General features: G+C 42.3%; 1 pseudogene; it reads left to right on the top strand.

Moving 5' to 3' along the window:
* LOC119798741 overlaps window positions 1-16,980 on the top strand; it is a 171,762-nt pseudogene that overhangs the window by 153,617 nt on the left and 1,165 nt on the right.

The following is a 16,980-nucleotide window of genomic DNA, read 5'->3' as shown; positions in this document are numbered from 1 at the left end:
GAAATAAAAATTGACAATGTATATGCATTTATGAACACATACAGTATACATAACAGAAAAAGAAAACCTTATTTAGTATATGTACTTTTGTAGGTCTTGGCCATCAGATTCTGATGCAGTACTCTAAGGGATTCTCAGGAAGTGTGTAATTCCCCTCAGGCACGACGAGCACAAATGGATTTCTTGAACTGATTTAATGAAGCCTCCAAATCTTCATTAGCACCGTGAAAACTGTACAGAACAATACAGTTGATACAATTAACTAATTAGCTACCATCAAACCACACAGTGTACATTGTAGCTGGCTTACAACAGAATGAAACAATGTAACGTTATATACAAATAATAAAATACCTCGTTGGCTGCATGCCACAATGAGGGAATTATCCGTGAATTAAAAGGTGATTGTCCTTGATGCTGTCCTTGGTTTTTACTCAACAAACTTCAGCTTATAATGTTTGTGGGTAATGTGAAAAACCTCCGTTGATTTCCATGAAAGACGGGCGTTGGAGTTTGTTTCCATGGTAACCCAAGACGGACGTTGGTGAAATAACGTCTTCTCAAAACAGCGCAAGAACAAGCTTGTAGATATAATCATGAGAATAATCATAAAAAAATCAAACCATGTGTCACTCAGTAAAACAATATAAAGATACAATCATATTTACAATAATTAATATGAAATGTAAATAACTATATATACATATATCAATATCAATGAAATATATCAATAAACTGTCTGCATCATCATGGATACATTTACAAAGTGTCTTGAGCTTTTCAAAATATTTCATGAATGGATTCCAAACACCATAAAACCGATCATTGGACTCTCTTAATGTAAATTTAATCTTTTCTAATTTGAAGTACAACATTAGATCAGACATCCATTCAGATAATTTTGGTGGGCAGGACGATTCCCAGTGTAAAAGAATTTGTCTTCTTGCTATCAAAGTTGAAAAGGCTATAATATCTTTGAAACTAGAGATACCAATACTACTATCAAGTGGTATTGTTAAAAAAAATTGAGGTATACATATTAGGCTGATATTCTATTCCTATGATTTCAGATATCGTTTTAAACACTCCAAACCAAAATGAGTTCAAGGATGGGCATGACCAAAACATATGTGTTAAAGTTCCAGGGGCACTATGACATTTATTACAATTTTCATCCACATTCTCAAATATTTTTGCCATGAATAATGAATCCTGTTCAAGATTTTAAACTGGATTAAGGCTAAACGTGCACAGGATGTAGTCCCATTCACCCTGCTCACAGCCTCTTCCCATATGCTATCTGGAATTGCCTCTCCCATTTCATTATCCCACTTAATTTTCACCTTAACATAAATATTTTCCCCCAGGCTCAGTGAAGAGGGTAGCCGAGACAGGATGTGGAACCAGAACTTGATACAGGACTAAACTGGTCTCCACCCTGGAGCCAGGCTTACTGAGATAAAAACTGAACCTCCCCACATATAGAGCCAAAAACCCAGAGGACTCCGCGGGGGAGGAACAGTGGACGATCAGGAGATGCGACAAACACAAAAACCCTCTTTCCACTGGCTGCCAGGATCCAGGACATGAACCAAGGCAAAAACTGAACGGACAGACTAACAGAAAGACAAGTAATGATCTGGAGGGAGCCAACTTCGACGAAGGAGGGCCTCTGGAGGAGGCCGGCGACGCCGTCTCTGACAAAGGGGGCCTCTGGAGGAGGCCAGCGACGCCATCTCTGACGAAGGGAGGCCCCTGGAGGAGGCCGGCGACGCCATTTCTGACGCTGCAGCAGCCGCCTCCTTGGGGGACGCTGACTGCGGCTCAGGAACAACCGCAGAAGGGGCGAGGAGCACCCGCTGAGTGCTCTTGGAGGCTTGAAGCGCATAGATCCCGCGCTATGCTAGCTGGCCCGCTAATGGGCCCTGGCTCGGGGTTCTGGCCTGCTAAACGGCCCTGGCTAGGATTCTGGCCCGCTAATGGGCCCTGGCTCAGGTTCTGGCCCACTAAAGGGCCCTGGCTCGGGTTCTAGCCCGCTAATGTGCCCTAGCTCGGGTTCTGGCCCGCTAAGGGTTCTGGCCCGCTAAAGGGCCCTGGCTCGGGTTCTGGCCCGCTAAGGGTTCTGGCCCGCTAAAGGGCCCTGGCTCGGGTTCTGGCCCGCTAAAGGGCCCTGGCTCGGGTTTTGGCCCGCTAAAGGGCCCTGGCTCTGGTATGGGAAGTAAAGGCTGGCAGGGAGATGATGGAGGTGGAAGGAAAAGGCATAAATCCTCCCTCTCCCCATAAAAAAAGTTCCATAAGTGCAACTCCTCAATATGGGGAGCTCTGACTGTGGGGGGTTGAAAAAATGGAAGCTGTACTAAACCTACCAACCCGAGAAGCTAGCTGTTTGTCATGGAGGTGACGACTCAAGCCATAGGGGAAACTGACCAGGTTATGAGAGGCACTGAAACAGCAGTCAGGCTGACCCGCCGGAGAGGTGGTTGCCTTCCTCCCTTGGCGGCGTTGCTTACGCCTCGAGGAAGCAGATGGCAGGGGAGGATCAACAGCTGGTGGTGGGGGAACAGAATCGGAGGTAAGAGACAGCAGAGTTGGAAGGTGATGGAATGATGGTTTGGGTGGTGGAGGTCTATTGCAGAGTTGGGGGAAGGCGGCTTGGCGGTTCCACTAAGTTGATGCAGGACTTTAAACTGGTTTCCTCCCTAGAGCCAGGCTTACTGAGATAAAAACTGAACCTCCCCACATATAGAGCCAAAAACCCAGAGGACTCAGCGGGGGAGGAACAGTGGACGATCAGGAGACGCGACAAACACAAAAACCCTCTTTCCACTGGCTGCCAGGATCCAGGACATGAACCAAGGCAAAAACTGAACGGACAGACTAACAGAAAGACAAGTAATGATCTGGTGGGAGCCGACAGCAATGCTGTCTCTGACCAAGGAGGGCCTCTGGAGGAGGCTGGCGACGCCATTTCTGACGCTGCAGCAGCCGCGTCGTTTCCATGGTTCTGGTTTGTGTTTCATTTTTATGTTGTTTTTGTTTAACATTTTTAAGTTGGATTTTTTTTTGGGTTCCTGTTTTTGCTGCCTAATATTTCATTAAACATTTAAAGAACTCACCCCTGCCTGTCAGCCTCTGCACTTGGGTGCTCAAAAAAACCTCCAAACAAATCGTGACAAGAGATGAGTATTCAATTTTTTTAACCATTGGTAGCAACGAATTATCAAGGAAGAAGTAATCAATTCTGCTATACGTATGCTGTACATGAGGGAAAAAAAGAGTAAGTCTTACTCAGAGGAAAACAAAAGTGCCATGGGTCAGTACAGCCTACCTGAGCCATGAACAGTGACAGTTTTTTGCCATTTTAGAGGGAGAATTCGATCTTGGATTAGAGCGATCCAAAGAAGGGTTAAAAGTGCAGTTTAAATCTGCTCCAAAAATTAAATGATGGGAATTGAGATTTGGAATGGATGCTATCAATCTGTCTATAAATCTCCTATCATCCCAATTAGGCGCATTTACATTCACCAGTACAACAGGTTTAAAATATAAAGTTCCCTCTATGACCAAAAAACGCCCTTGTGAGTCTAAACCCCACAGCGCGTAAACTGCCTATGTTTTTTTTTTTTTTTTTTTTTTTTTTTTTTTTTTTAACAGTGTCCTGTCTGGCAAGGTGGCAATAAGAATAATTGTCTTGATGCCAAAAGGAGCCCAGCAGATTTTACTTTCACAAGTGTAGCGGTATCGCAATTGCCATACTGCTCCACTTGTTTCATGTATATAAATTGCTTTATTATAATTATGCAGGGAGTTTTACAGTTCATATGGACACTGCAATGTAAGTAGAGCAGAAAAACAGAAGAAGAAGAAAGAAAAAGAAAAAAACAGGACAAAAGATGAAAGAAAGAGGAGATAGGAAGGAGACAATGACAAAACATTTTCAGTCTGCTTCAACACCTGTAATGAGATGGAAAGAAAAAAAAAAAAAAGAAAAAAGAACAGCACAACCAAAAAACATGGTACGAGATATACAATAAAGCAAACACCTTGAAACTATCGCTAAAGTAATATTATTAAGTCTGACATGTACTCTGTGTTACCTGAAGATATGAATGTGGGGTTTCTGTTTGGAAGTGAATCTCTAAGTACCTGAAGCCTAGCACCTGTAGTTGTTTGTGAGGGTGAACTAGTGCATGTAAAGTTTATCCATAGAAAAAATGCTCAATAGTGGTTGTGGAGAGCCGGAGAGGCACACCCCCCAGAGCACTGAGTCCAGCGCCGGGAGACCCAAAGCCCCAGGCGCCCAAGGGGACCCCAGAAGCGAAGGCACCAAGGCGGGGCTGGCCCCGGAAATCAGACCCCACCAAGGCAGGAGGAGAGACAGCCACGAGGAAGCCCCCCAGCCACCGCCATGCCGGCGCCCCGGGGAGCCGCGGGGACGAGTCCGCGGGCCCCGCCGGCAGCCGGCCACCCCGAAGTAGGGCCGGGCACCGAACACCAGCCCCCCCACAGCGCCGACCGAAACGCCCCAGCCCCACAGAGCACCGAAACACGCCCATGTTTAAATCTATAGGGATAAACTGCAGGCACGCTAATAATGTACTGCCAATGAGCATCATTAAGAGTTGACCTGTGATTTATACAGGAGTCCCAGCATCTACCATTTTGCATCAGTCGCATTGTCATACTTTTTACAAGCACACAAAACTTCTTTTGCACCTAATATCACAAGAAAGAAGATACAGTTTTACTCCTGAATGTCTGCTGTGTTGGCTGCGTCCGTTAGTCTTCTGGGTCCGATGTGTTCGTTGTAAAATTCTTGCGCGTCCTCTGCTGTGTTGAAGAAGTACTCCCTGTCCATCATCACTTTCAGGCAGGCTTGATAAAGCAGACGAAACTTCACCTTGCTTGCATGCAAAGCTGTTTTAACTTTGCCGAAAGCCTTGCGTGTCTTTGCCAGTGAAGGACTCAGGTCGGAGAAAATCCAAAGGCTTGCATCTTGAAACGTAACCTTGTTGTTTCGTGCCCAGCTCAGCACAGCTTCTTTCTGTTGATATTTCTGAAAGCACACCACGAATGCTCTTGCTTTCATTTTGGCATGCCAACTGAGTAGACGCTGGCGCTTTTTGCAGCCGCTGCTCTCTGCTACCTTTTTTTAAGTTATTTTCAATGTTTTTACAGAACTTTGGGCCGTGTAATCACATTCATGTGAGAGCAAAAGCACTTGGCTTTGCTTCTATCGTCCTAACTTCGGCTGCCATCCCGTTGTTTTGTGTCTGAGTGTGGTTAACTAACCTCACTCTCTATGGAATGTTTTCCATTTGAACTGCCTGGTCCTACTCCAATATTTATTTCCATAGTCTACCGTCCCCCCAAACCACATAGTGACTTTTTAAATGAATTATCCATACTACTTACCCACCTGACTACTCTCTCTCTCCTAATGTCATTCTCCTAGGTGATTTCAATATTCATATGGACAATATAAACCTTTCACTCACCAGAGACTTTTCCTCCTGCCTGGACAGTTCTGGATTTCATCAGTATGTTGATTTTCCCACCCACATAAAAGGACATTCGCTGGATTTGATTATCTGCTCTGGTTTAATTCCCTCTAACTGTTTGGTGATGATGTTCATATTTCTGATCACTTTCTTCTGTCCTTCAACGTTTCCCTGTCTCTCTCCATAATCAAGCCTGTCCGCCAGATTTCGTTCCGCAATATTAAGAACATAAACACAGATATTTTAACCTCCCACATTGACAATATCCCAATCCCTGCTCTTTCCTCTCCGGACCACCTTGTCACCCACTACAACTCTGGGCTTTCCAATATTCTCAATTCCCTTGCCCCTCTCAAAACCCGGTCTGTATCCTTTTCCCGCTCTGCCCCTTGGTTTACTCCTGAGCTCCGCCTCATGAAAGCCAAAGGTCTGCAACTGGAACGCCTCCACAAAAAAACTGGTCTCTCCATACTCAAAGAAATGCATAAAACTCATCTACTTCAATATTCAAATTCAATAGCCATTACTAAATCAAAGTAATATTCTGACCTTATCTGCTCCAATGACGGGAAATTCCTAGTCTCTCTTTTCCATAATGCATAAGATCTTTGACCCCCCTGATACCCTGCCTTCTTACATGTATTCTAGTCAGACCTGTAATTCTTTGATAACCGTCTTTAATAAAAAAAATCTGCTCCATTCACCAGCAATTACATATGACCACCTTGCCTCCCACTCCCCCTCCGCCCCTCCCCCGTAGCCAGTCATTTTCCTCCTTCCTACTGCACACTTCTTCTGAAATTTCTGACCTCATTCAAAAATCCAAGTCCTCTACCTGTTCTCTTGACCCCCTCCCCACGGCTCTGGTCAAAACCTGTCTTACCTCCCTCCTCCCCTTCATTACTTCCATTATTCATTCTTCACTCTCTTCTGGTATTGTTCCTTCACTTTTCAAAACTGCATCTGTCTCCCTGATTCTGAAAAAAACCTGGTTCTGATCCCTCTAACTTTAATAATCTTCGTCCCATTTCTAATCTTCCCTTTATCTCTAAAATACTTGAAAAAACTGTGTCTGCTCAACTCCACACCTTTCTTACCCTCAACAGTCTTTACGAACCTTTCCAGTCTGGTTTTCGCCCCTCTCATAGCACTGAAACTGCCCTAATAAAAATCACAAACGATCTCCTTATAGCTGCTGACTCCGGACTCCTCTCCATCCTCATCCTTCTCGATCTCAGTGCAGCCTTTGATACCATTTCTCATCCCATTCTCCTCAATAGATTATCCTCTCTTGGCATCTTTCACACCCCTCTTTACTGGTTCCGCTCATCGTCTCGTCTCTCCGACCGCACTCAGTTTATTCAGCTCAAATCTTTCACTTCGCACCCTTCCCCTGTCACTACTGGTGTTCCTCAAGGCTCAGTTCTTGGCCCCCTCCTCTTCATCACCTACCTTCTTCCCCTTGGCAGTATTTTCCGGAAATTCAACATTCATTTTCACTGTTATGACACCCAGCATTATTTATCCAGTAAACCCAATTCCTCACTCCCCCCTTTGTCCCTTACTAACTGCCTACTTGAAATTCAAGACTGGTTCACCTCAAACTTCCTTAAACTAAACAGTGATAAAACAGAACTGCACCTCGTTGCCACTAAATCCACCCTATCCAAAATCAAATGACAACTCCTTAGTCTCCCCCTCCCCTCAGGTCAAGAGTCTGGGTGTCATCCTCGACTCCTCCCTCTCCTTTCAGTCTCACATAAATAAAATTACCAGGTCTGCATACTTCCACCTTGGCAACATTAACCGTCTCCGTTCCTCCCTCACCACTCATACTGCCTCTGTCCTTATCCACAGCCTCATCACCTCCCGTATTGATTATTGCAATTCTCTTCTTTTTGGCCTCCCTCATAAATCTCTCCATAAACTCCAACTTCTTCAGAACTCAGCAGCTCGTGTCATCACCAGAACCCCCTCCGTCCATCATATTTCCCCTGTTCTTCACCAACTCCATTGGCTCCCAGTTCAATTCAGAATTCAATTTAAAATTCTTCTCTATACTTTCAAAGCCATCCATAACATTGCTCCTCCATATCTGTCAGACCTCCTTCACATTGCCACCTCCTCCCGCTCCCTTAGATCCTCCTCCTCCATCCATCTCACTGTACCCCCAGCTCGACTTGTCACCATGGGGAGCAGAGCCTTCAGCCGCTCTGCTCCCCAGCTCTGGAACTCACTTCCTCCCGACCTCCGCAGTATTGACTCTCTCCCCTTATTCAAAGCCAGACTCAAAAACCATCTGTTCCAGCTCGCTTATCTGTGAATACACTGCTCTTTCCCCTATACATAACTGTTTTTATGTTTCTGTATTTGTAGTTTTGTATTTTCATTTTTAGTAAAGTGACCTTGAGTGTCCAGAAAGGCGCTGTTAAATAAAATGTATTATTATTATTTTAAAGGAGCGTTGTGCTCTTTCCAAATGAGGCGGCTCAGTGAAAACCTCCGAACCCATAGTCCCCATCAATAACCCTTCCATGAATTTGACTGGGTCTTTGCCATCCTTACCGCCCTCTGGAATGTTCAAAATGTGCAGATTCAACCTGTGCAATCTGTTTTCCAAATCCTCCAGCTGACCTAACAAGTCCTGGTTAACTGCTGGCAGAGCTTAAATGCTACGTTCATACCAAAAGCAGCAGAGACAGCAGGAGCAGCTAGTGTACATGCAAAGTCAATGGTTGACGCCCGTCAAGGTGCAGCAAAACGTCCCGCAGCGCGTTTTGAGCAGCAGGCGCAGCGCGTCTGAGCAACTGAAGCAGCGCATCAGGAGCGTTTGAGCATCTGACGTGCATGACGCGCTTCAGAAGCAGCAACTGCTCTAGATGGAAAAATTGACCTTTAGCTGCTGGACGCACCACATCAACCAATGAGAGAAGCTGATCTGGGAGCTGGCAGGGAGTCAGACGCAGCACTGCTGATGCAGAGCGCTATGATTACTCCTCTGAAACAGTTTATTAACGCCTAAATTAACTTCAAATGTAGAAACCTGCCGACAGAATATGTTGGCTTTTATTATCCTGGTGCCTTGGAGAGGTTTAAGTGACTCAAGAATCAAAGTGGAAATGTCATCTTTAAGCACAGATCTCTGTTTGGCCAGTTTAGACACCAGTTGAAAAATGGAGACAACTTCCTCACCGCTAGCTTTCTCCCCAAAGTGAGGTCTGGAGGAACCTGGAAATTTTCGGAACAAAGTGCTTAGTCTCAGCCACAGTGAACATTGGCTCTAGTTCGCTCCAATGCGCTCACAATGTCAATTAAAAATTCTGTAGTCTGTGCCTCTAATCTGTTATAGTCTATATTTCAACTTTTCTATGGAATCGCAGAGATGAGGATTGCATATTGTGTGATAAAAATTGAAATAAACTATCATAAAAACATATAAGAACTATATTAACAATACAGAGTGGGTTCACATAAAGTAATCATTGTGGTAAGAACCAGTTTGAAAATGGATCACACACATGCATTATACGTTATTATCTCATTTGCAATGGGATGCAAACTGACCTTTTTAATGTAAATTATTAATTAAATAGGAAAGACGGGGCAACATGAATGGAGCGAGGTGTTACGATCACAGCTGGGAAACAGTGCAATGACTTAACAGCCAGTTAAATAAGATAATCCACATGTATCAGTCACATCATTGAATCATGTGTCCCAGGGCCCTGGCATCATTACAGGAAGGAAAAATGTCAGAAAATGACTTCTGCTGAAAATTTAAGCGAGTGTGGAGCGATTTGGCCGGAGTGGCAGGAAAATTCAGGTGATCACGGAGCGGATATTGAGTGGAGCATCCTGGTGCAACTTTGAGCGGCGGATCAAATGAGTGAACATCCTCCTGAGTAGGGGAGCGGGAATTATGCAGTGCTCTGCTCCGTTCCCATGCTCTACTTCCATGTAAAGATTTGCTACAATTGGTGACACATGAGATCCCAGGCCCAACCATGCTTCTGTCTGTAAAATTTATCCCTGAACTTGAAGGTTTTGGGAAGACAAAGGTCCAGTAGGTTGCACATCTGGTCCGGGGTGAAATCAGTCCTGTTCTTTAGGTCACTCTCTTGTTGAAGATGTCCTGACTGTTTCCACTGCCTCTGTTATAGGTATGCATAAGAAAAGAGAAGTAACATCAAAAGACTAGAGGGATTCTCCTGGTGCCATTTTTAAATATTTGACTTTGTTTGCAAAAAGATTTATATGTGAAGCTGTGTGTTTCCCACCGCGGGGATAAAATGTTAGTAACCTGTTTAGCAATGAATTATGTTACCGAGTTAATGCTGCTGACAGTGGTTCCGAGTGGCGTTCCTTCCTGGTTCATTTTTTCGGAGTCTATATAAGCATGGAATTCCCTCCCCTGGATGTAATCTAAAATAAACTGAACAGTTAATTACCTTGTCTTTTTCAAGTTGTTTGAGGTAGTCCATGATTTTCTTTTTGTAGAAGTTGGTTGGATCTCTTTTCAGAGTTGCATATGTGTTGGTGCCACTCAGAAGAGTGAGAATTTTGTCCTGGTAGTCCTAAGTGTTGAGGACCACGGTGCATCTTCTTTTGTCTGCTGGTAATATTGTGATGCTTTGGTCCTGGCTCAGGGATGTTTTGGCTTTCATTTCCTGGGGTGTTAGATTAGAAGGAGGTAATTTGGTGCTGGACTGCTGCAAAGACACCATCATTAATGGCCGGCCTCCAGAGGCCCTCCTTCGTCTCTCTTCTTGAACCCCAGTTGGCCTCAGCAGATGGCTGCTCACACTGAGCCTGGTTCTGCTGGAGGTTTCTTCCTGTTCAAAGGGAGTTTTTCCTCTCCACTGTCGCTACAAGCATGCTTAGTGTGAGGGATTGCTGAAGAGTCAATGAGTCGATGCAATCAGCTGGTTTTCCTTAGATAGAAAACTTTGAATCAATCTGATTGGATGATCTGGTGAACTGGAAAGTGACCTGAGATGACATGATGTGAATTGGAGCTATAGAAATAAACTGAATAGAATTGAATTTGAATAGTGCAAATTGTGAACAATCAAGCTGAATGAGACCATGCCTCAAGCGAAGAGATGTTGTATGTTTACCTTTCAGGCTATCTCGCTATACCTCATTGGGCATTGCAATACCTAAATCCTTTTTCCACCCCAGCTCAGTACCCTCTCATGATGGTGGATTAAGGCATGGGCGTAGGTTTGCATAGGGACCATAGGGACATGTCCCAACCAAAATTTTGGACCAACCTATTTGTCTCTACCAATAACATGTTTATAATCTAAAATTCAGCGTGGTGGATCCCATACAGCCACTGCGTGTGATCACAGCCAATTATTTTTCTCCTGCAGCTCCGCAGCTTAGTAGCTGCTGCTGCTCCATCTGAGTCCTGTCCCTTAAATCAGTAACTGTGCTGTTTAACTCCACTCTCATTGGTTGTTCTGCCTCAAGTTCCGCCTTCTCCCTTCCTGATTGGCTGTTTTCTAGTCTGTATGTGTGTATGTATGCTTGGAGCACGAAATAAGAATTTTATTCTTGCTAGTTACTTCAAATAATATTAGGCTACAAAACTAGTCCTAATGAAAAACAAAACTTAATTCTATCTACAGGTGCTGGTCATAAAATTAGAATATCATGAAAAAGTAGATTGATTTCAGTAATTCCATTTAAAAAGTGAAACTTGTATATTATATTCATACATTACATACAAACTCATATATTTCAGATGTTTATTTTGTTTAATTTTGATGATTACAAATGACAACAAATGAAAATCTCAAATTCATCATATCAGAAAATTAGAATATTACTGAAGACCAATAAAAACAAAGGATTTATAGAAATGTTGGCCAACTGAAAAGTATGAACATGAAAAGTATGAGCATGTACAGCACTCAGTATTTAGTTGGGCCTCCTTTGGCCTGTATTACTGCAGCAATGCGGCGTGGCATGGAGTCGATCAGTCTGTGGCACTGCTCAGGTGTTATGATAGCCCAGGTTGCTCTAATAGTGGCTTTTAGCTCTTCTGAATTGTTGGGTCTGGTGTATTGCATCTTCTTCTTCACAATACCCCATAGATTTTCTATGGGGTTAAGGTCAGGAGAGTTTGCTAGCCAATTAAGAACAGGGATACCATGGCCCTTCAACCAAGTACTGGTAGCTTTGGCACTGTGTGCAGGTGCCAAGTCCTGTTGGAAAATGAAATCTGCATCTCCAAAAAGTTGGTCAGCTGCAGGAAGCATGAAGTGCTCTAAAACTTCCTGGTATGTGGCTGCGTTGACCCTGGACCTCAGAAAACACAATGGACCAACACCAGCAGATGACATGGCACCCCAAACCATCACTGACTGTGGAAACTTTACACTGGACTTCAAGCAACGTGGATGAAGTGCCTCTCTTCTTTTCCTCCAGACTCTGGGACCTTGATTTCCAAAGGAAATGCAAAATTTACTTTCATCAGAGAACATAACTTTGGTCCTGTTTCTCTTTAGCCCAGACAAGACGCTTCTGACGCTGTCTGTGGTTCAAGAGTGGCTTGACACAAGGAATGCGACAGCAGAAACCCATGTCTTTCATACGTCTGTGTGTGGTGGTTCTTGAAGCACTCACTCCAGCTGCAGTCCACTCTTTGTGAATCTCCCCCACATTTTTGAATGGGTTTTGTTTCACAATCCTCTCCAGGGTGCGGTTATCTCTCTTGCTTGTACACTTTTTTCGACCACATCTTTTCCTTCCCTTCGCCTCTCTATTAATGTGCTTGGACACTGAGCTCTGTGAACAGCCAGCCTCTTTAGCGATGACCTTTTGTGTCTTGCCCTCCTTGTGCAAGGTGTCGATGGTCGTCTTTTGGACAACTGTCAAGTCAGCAGTCTTCCCCATGATTGTGTAGCCTATAGAACTAGACTGAAAGACCATTTAAAGGCTTTTGCAGGTGGTTTGAGTTAATTAGCTGATTAGAGTGTGGCACCAGGGGCCATCAATTTTGAACCTTTTCACAATATTCTAATTTTCTGATATGATGAATTTGAGATTTTCATTTGTTGTCATTTGTAATCATCAAAATTAAACAAAATAAACATCTGAAATATATGAGTTTGTATGTAATGTATGAATATAATATACAAGTTTCACTTTTTAAATGGAATTACTGAAATCAATCTACTTTTTCATGATATTCTAATTTTATGACCAGCACCTGTACACTAAAACAGGCGAAAGCTGCTGATTGCTGATTTTTAGGCACAGCCGACAGGAAAGGAGAATGTGAGGGTTTCCTTTTTTAACGATAATTCATTGTTATAACTGTTTTCATTTTATGACGATGAGGCAGCTCAGCTATAAATAGCAGGTGTTATTTCATTTATAGAGTATAACCTCACGAGAAGGCACCTAAACATCTGCTATTTTTTGTTTAGAAAGCATAATTACAGTTCCACATAATATTACAATTTTTTTGACTATTTCTACTTTTAAAAATAGGATAAAGCCAATAACAAACCGAGGAACACTATTTACATCTATTTTATTTTACATAGATTTCCACACAGTCCATAAGTTAATTATTACAAACATTAGTTTTTGGTAAAAATGTTTGAATCCAGCTGTTTATTTTGAATATTATTACATTACAGACAAGATGATTATATATATTTTTTTCAATAATTGTTAAAAGGGATTTTATATTGGAATAAATGTAGTTCGATTCTTAGTGTTGTTGTTTTTTTAGATGATGCCACTATATGTAAATACAATAAACGTATTTGCGTACCTTGAATGTGTTATTTTGTGTTGTTTCATGATACAGAAAGATCATTTAAAAAATAGGAGTGTGTTTCACCTGTTTACCTTTGCACGATTATATATCTTTAAAAGAAAATACAGGATAAATCGACATATAAAGGGCATATATAGACTATATTTGGTTAAGTTGGCACATATTTACCTTCTGTTTTAGTCACTGGTAAGTTTAAATGCAAACCTTTTCAAAGTGGAAAGAAGTCCTAATTCCACATTCATCAGAGCCGGTGACGCTTCAAACATTGATAAACAACATTTAGTGAGTGTAGTGCTTATAAGATTAGTATAAATTAGGGGGGTAAATAACAATCGTTTTGTATCGATGCATCGATCCAACAGCCGACGATCCGATACATCGATACGTCCACAAGAGTATCGATTCATGTTTTGTTTTCCTGCAGTCTATTTTTATCAATTTGCTCATGGGCGTAAAATTCTCCCTCCCGTCCTGCGGTGGCGCTAAACCTATTGTGCCCTCCTACCTCCAGGGTTCGTAAACCTTTTCCAAAGTCAAAACCAAGCACTTTTCAAGCACTTTGAAGATCCATTTTAAAGCTTTTTGCAGGGGTGGGGAGGGGGAGGCGGGTTGGGTGGAGTTTGAAATTATTACATAAAACTAAGTCCTATCTTAATTTGTCAGAGCACAACCTAACCAACCAGAGGGTGTCGCAATTCAGTATTATCAGCCGTAGAGTTATCAATGCTGTTTTAAGGTCTGGACTTGGCAATTATTTAAAACTTCGCCAAGATAGTACTGTGGGAAACACTGCAATGCAAACATTACATTATCACACTGTACTCTCAGTCACTCAGTAACTTAGCCTGTAAATTCCTAGCTAGCAGTTACTAGCGTAAAGAAATAGGCGCTAACGTTAACGTGTATTAGGCTACTTCAGTTGGCTTACTTAAAAGCAGTGTTGGGCAAGCTACTTGTCCAGTGTAGTGAGCTAAGCAATCAGTTACTCAACAATAAATTAAGCTTCACTACACCGTTGTACCACCGTTGTACCAACCTAATAATTCAAAATGAGTCAGATACACTGGTTAAAATATTTATTAAAGATCAGCCAATGACATATCACAGTGTAAATGTTGCTTTACGATCAGCATATAAAAAAAATAAAGTAATTACTAGTAGACAAAAAAAATAAACAATCTGCTGTTATTAGAACCAAATGAAAGGTACTGTGTAGTGTTCTACACATGGAGACATGGCTATGAGTTTGCATTCAATGGACATCTCTAGGGAAAACAAAACCCTACAAAAGGCATCTTATTTCTTTAGGGTCTCCCTTAGAGAAAACTTCTTCAGACCTCAATTAAACAGTCGATTCAAGTAACAAATGAAACTGTTTACAAAAAAGGTGAAAAAATAAAGAAGAAAATTAAGAGATACATATACATTTGTCTCACTGTATAATTTAATTTCTACCTACATATTTATTCATTGTATTTTGGGGGGTAATTAATTGAATGTTCATTTATTTATTGAGCATGTATTTATTTATGTATTTATTTTTATACATGGGAGAGCTGTTCCTCCATACCTAAAAAATCTTATCTGTGCAAATAAGCCTTAAAACATCTGAACACGTACTTTTTATCAGAGGATTCAACAAGTTTCAAAATCTCTGAAGATAAGGCGCTCTGCTCCTGTCTCCTCCTTCATCCTGTGTGTGTGGCTGTGTGTGTCATTCTTTGAGTTCCACTACAGTACGCATGCGCATGTTTCGTAGACACAGACAGGAGAGGCAGAATAGAGGCTCATGCATGAATGTCCAACGAATAACTCCGATTGTTGTTTCAAAAATAGAAAACCTGGTTTCATTACTTAGTTTTGCCCTGGATTTTGTAGCGTTTGTGGACGCTACTTGATAAAAACAATAACGTCACTACAGGAAAGTTACTTGATAAATAAAGCAGCGACGCTACGGTCAAGCTACTGGAAAATGTAGTTAAACTAGTAGCTCCGCTACATGTAGCGGCGCTACTGCCCATCACTGCTTAAAAGTCTATGACTTACCCTTCATGTGACTCGACAGCGCAGACTCGCCCATTGTGAAAAGCTGCACATCTTTTTTGCAGACTTTACAAGAGGCAACCCATTTAATCCATAATTTGTATTTTTTATCTTCCAGCCAACGTTCATTGAAACGACAACCTCCCGGCATGGCGCAGTTGTGGTTTCATGGGGGTGGAGTCACACATAGAAATAGACTGGCAGATTGCAGTCACACATAAGCGAGCAGGTTTCATTTTCGGGCTCTCCAACATTTTATTTCTCCATTTAATAAACACGATTCAGTTAGATAGGTATTTGTTGCAAAATAAATAGTTACAATTTCAAGCATTTTCAAGCATTTCATCCAAAATATAAGCACTTTTCAAACCTTGAAAACACAACGTCAATATTCAAGCATTTTCAAGGATTTCCAGCACCCGTATGAACCCTGTACCTCGCTTCCTGGTTATACTCTTACAGCAGTCTGTTGCAGTGAGCTTGACGCAGACATTTTTTATTTATGCTCAGTATTGAAGCGTGGTCTGAGCTACACGCTGTGGGTCTAGATACGGCCGAGGCGGCGAGGAAGTGGGGGCGAGTTTAGTCCGACGACGGAGGGACATGAGGGCCAAAAAGAGCGGAGATCCAGGTGGAAAAAGGGTCCCAGCGTTCTCGCGCACCTCGCTCTTCTAGCAGGTCACACTTCAAGAGTTGTTTTCCGCAATTTCGGTCATGAAAACAAAACAAGCCGGCCTCCTGTCTGTGGCACTGTCTGCGGTCAGCTACAATTTGGGAGAGGTCTGTGGAAGGGGCGGGGACGTCTGGAGCCGAGGTATTGCATTGCACTCATTGCACTGATTTTCTGCAGTATTTTTGCAGTATTTTTTGATGCAACTTTTCTATTTCTGTTTTTTGCTGTTGTGTCTAAAAAAAATGCTTAACGATATTACAGCTTGCATTGATTTATTTCAAACTTGAAACTTTGTTTACCCTGTAAGGTGTAAAAAAAAAAATATTAACCAATTAATCGAATCGAATCTTATCATGGTGTATCGAAAATAATCGAATTGTTGGGTCAGGAAATCGGCACTGAATTGAATCGCCATGATGGATGTGATTTACACCCCTAGAATAAATGTAGCAAGAAATGCTGCTGTTCTCTTTAAACGACATGCACCCTGATGCTCAAGTCAAGCATAAAAAAAGCATGCATATTTTTGCATAGCTAAAATGACATTAATGAAACTTAAGACCAATAGTGTCCCTACCAAAGTGGAAATCAAACCTACTCCCTTGGGTTAAGGTCCTATGAATTTAGGTTAATCTCAGATACCCTCCTCCTCCCACTGGGGTCCAGCTCCAACATGGTGCTCATGGTGCTTCCTCTTCTTGTAGTAATATTTTAAAACAATTTCCTTCTTGCCATTCAGCTATTTTCAAACTGTACAGTGAGTGATGGAACTACAGCGAATGAAGAAAACTAAATTGAACTGTCCTCATAAACACTAGAAATGCTGAAAGAGACTGATGGTCTAACCTCCTCCTCCTTTCAGGGTGGAGCCTTTTGGAGAACGATGGTTGACACCAGATCTGAGGAAGTGTAAGTGTGTTTTTCAGTGGATTCCTGACAGCAAAGCAGCTGAAATTCAACAATCT

Source organism: Cyprinodon tularosa, unplaced genomic scaffold, assembly GCF_016077235.1.
Source record: "Cyprinodon tularosa strain WSP-4 unplaced genomic scaffold, ASM1607723v1 ctg634, whole genome shotgun sequence".
NCBI classification, from domain to species: domain Eukaryota; kingdom Metazoa; phylum Chordata; class Actinopteri; order Cyprinodontiformes; family Cyprinodontidae; genus Cyprinodon; species Cyprinodon tularosa.
This window is presented reverse-complemented; position numbering and strand designations above follow the sequence as displayed.